Source organism: Capra hircus (genome assembly GCF_001704415.2).
Source record: "Capra hircus breed San Clemente chromosome X unlocalized genomic scaffold, ASM170441v1, whole genome shotgun sequence".
Taxonomy (NCBI): Eukaryota; Metazoa; Chordata; class Mammalia; order Artiodactyla; family Bovidae; genus Capra; species Capra hircus.
The window spans coordinates 50,108,003-50,111,792 of record NW_017189516.1 but is presented as its reverse complement, the minus strand read 5'-3'; positions in this window follow the sequence as shown (position 1 = coordinate 50,111,792).

Here is a 3,790-nt window from a genome sequence, read left to right as displayed (position 1 = left end):
GGCAGTAAATAGTCCAAAAGATTAAGAGGTCATCTAGGAATCACATGGCAGTATTTGGTCCTTTTCCCTTCTATTTTCTGAGTCAGAAGAGGATGGGGGTGCAGCCACTGGCCTGGGAATGAATGATTCAGGCTTCACCGGGGACTACCTGGCTCGCAGTATTGGGAGCTTTCTGAACCTCTTTATGCCTCAGGTTCCTCATCTGGAAAATGGGTTGGTCTGAGACTATAATGGGCTAATGCTTGCCAAGTGCTTAGCACAGTGTCTGACACTGTTCCAGATTTTCTAGAATGAGTTTAATTTTAGTAATGAAAAAGGTTGCTTTTGAAGGTTGTTATACCTTGATGATGTTTTCCTTATTGAATATCTTAGAATAAACAGTGACTGTAATTGAGTAATTACAGTCATATAGCCAAACAGAAGCCACCTGATGTGAAGAGCAAACTCACTGGGAAAGACCCTGATGCTGAGAAAGATGGAAGGCAAAAGGATTAGAGGGCAGGAGATGAGATGGTTAGATATCATCACCGACTCAATGGACATAAATCTGGGCAAACTCTGGGAGGTAGTGAAGGACAGGGAAGCCTGGTGTGCTGCAGTCCATGGGGTCACAAAGAGTTGGACACAATTTAGCGACTGAACAACAACAACAAATAACTGAGCAAACAAACATTTAAAAATCATCACAGGAGTGTAAAGTGAGCATCTACTTGGACAATTTTCCACTGGCTTAAACACATGCTTCTGTCCATCTAGTACACTAACATGTGTCACCATCTTTCCCTCTCCAATCCCAAGAAAATGATGATAAAGGAATAAAGAAGAACTCCACCCACAATTGGCACCAGTGGTAAAGAGCCTGCCTGCCAGGGCTGGAGACCTAAGAGATGCAGGTTCAATCCCTGGGTTAGGAAGATGCCCTGGAGGAGGGCATGGCAACCCACTCCACTATTCTTGCCTGGAGAATCCCATGGACAGAGGAGCCTGGCGGGCTACAGTCCATAGGGTCACAAAGAGTCCGACATGACTGAAGTGACTTAGCATGCACTCACCACCCACAAGGACAAGGAGAACAGGAGAGGAAATAGCAGAGGACTAGGCATTTCAAGGGGCTGCCGTCTATGGGGTCGCATAGAGTTGGACACGACTGCAGTGACTTAGCAGCAGCAGCAGCAGGCATTTCAAGGCACTGTTGGGGTTCAAATAGCAGCCTGGTAAGGGTATCAGGCTTAGCAAAGTGAAGTGAAAGTCACTCAGTCATGTCTGACTCTTTGCGACCCCATGAACTGTAGCCCCTCAAGCTCCTCTATCCATGGAATTCTCCAGGCCAGAATACTGCAGTGGGTAGCCTTTCCCTTCTCCAGGGGATCTTCCCAACCCAGGGTTTGAACCCAGGTCTCCCATATTGCAGGTGGATTCTTTACCATCTGAGCCACCAGGGAAGCCTAAGAATACTGGAGTGGGTAGCCTATCCGTTCTCTAGCAGATCTTCCTGAGCAAGGAATCGAACCAGGATCTTCTGCATTGCAGGTGGATTCTTTACCAGCTGAGCTACCAGGGAAGCCCTCAGGCTTAGAAGGAGGCCAGCAAATAGGGGTCTGCAGCAAACCCCAGGAAGCGAGCACCTCGGCTGAGTGAAATTCAGGCGAGGCTCAGGGCTGTGATCACGGGAACAGTGTCACTGTCTGTATACTGAGTGGCTGGATCCTCGGTCCTCTCCTGAACCTGCTCTGTCAGATACTAACCCCGAGAGGATCCAGTTCCCAGAACCCTAGTGACCAAGCCTGGCCATCCTCCCTGCCATGGGTCGGGGCTAGGAGTCTCCTTCTCTAGAAAACCAAAGAGGCTGAGAGGCAACTGAAACCAAACACCAGTTCCCTGGGAACAAGACACACGGGCAGATGGGATTCACAGCCGCTGCACATGAAGCCTTTGAGAACACTTTGCCACTATAAACTGGGGTGACTTGTGGGAGAATCTTCTTGGAGATTCTTGAGAATTGCCACAACATCCAGTTCTGGAACTTTGGACCAAGGCATTTAACTATCAGCTCTTCTGACCTTTTCAGCAGCAACCCTGACCTCTATCCTCACCACTCCCTCCAGCCTGCTCCTACCCACAACCAAGATCCTAATTCTACATTTGACCTTTTATACCTGAAACATGCGGAATGGCTTCTGTTCTGACGGACCCAGACTGGGACAGGCTGTGCAGGAGGCCTTCTTTTGCCATCCTTGGTTCTCCTCGAGCCCACTCTGGGCACTGGAAGTATGCACAGCACTAGCAGGGGTGAATGGCAGGAGAGAGAAGTTAGGGAATTAAGCCCCTTTACTCTCTCCCTTCCGTGTCACCAACTGGCTATGTCCTTGTGCTGAAGACCTCAGCTTCCACCCCTGCCCTTCCTGTGTGGAGACCCTCATGGAGTTCCAAATATGACTTCCTCTTTCTGCCCTTTGGGCCCCAGCATACTGATATAATCTTTGCTGTTTCCCCTGCACCCTGCCCACATCTTCATAAATGACCCCTTATTAAACCCTCTAGATGGCCCAATTGAAGTGTAGCATGTTTCCTGCCATGCCCCAACTGACACCCCTCTCCGTCACTGCTCACCAAAGGCCCTACCAGGCTCACAGGATGGCCAAAAGGCTTGTAGGCGCCTCGGTGTTCAGTACCAACCATCAAAGATCACCAGAAATTTGAGAAATATTTCCATTGTGAAGGAAGTAACAAAAACATACCAAAAAAAGAAAGAAACTAAGGGGAAAAGATAAGCATATAGGGAACAAAAGAGGACTTCATCAAAAACCAAATGCTAAAACGTTGAAAGAACCTAAGTGTCCATTAACAAATGAATGGATAAAGAAGATATGTTATATATACACAATGGAATACTATTCAGCCGAATAAAGAATGAAATCTTGCCATTTGTGACAACATGAATGGGACCCTGAGGGTATTATGCTACATGAAATAAATCAGACAGAGAAAAACAAATACAGTATGATTGCACTCATATGTGGCATCTAAAAAACAAACAGAAAAAAAAAAATAAACCAAACCAAAAGAGCCACTTAGATACAGAAAACAGAAGAGTGATTACCAGAGTGGGAGCAGGGAGGGTGAAAGAGGTAAAGGGGGTCAACTATATGGTGGCCCACAGAGCATGCTGTAGGGTTACACACCAGTCAAAACATAATGTTGTACGGATGAAACTTATGTAATGCTATAAACTGTTGTTAACTCAATTTTAAGAATTTTAATAAAATGAAATAAATACTATACAAGGACCAAAAACCCCCAAACACAAAAAATTTTCATAATGTGAAGAGCCTATGCATCCAGGTCACAAATAGAAACAGAGACAAAGAGGGAGATAAGGGAGAGTGAGAAGAAGCGGGAAGAAGAGGAGGCAAAGTTGTTGCAATCAAAGAATGAGAGAGATCTTGGAAATACAGAATATGATAGCCAAAATTTTAAAAACTAAATAAAAGAGCTGTTGTATAAAGTCAAGGATATCTCCCAGGAGGTAAAATAAAAGACAGTGAAGTGGAGAACAGAACAGGAAGGGTGTGAAATATAGAGGATCATTCCAGAAGGTCAAGTGTCCAACTTATATGTAGTCCAGGAAAAAAGTAAGCAAATAAATGGAAGAACTGCAATTATTAATAATACAAGAAAATGTCCCTAAAATGAAGGACAATTGTCTCTGCATGGAAAGGGCCCACCAAGTGTCCAGGACAATGAATAAAAAAAGATTCACAAAAAGATATAGCCTCATGAAATTCAGAAC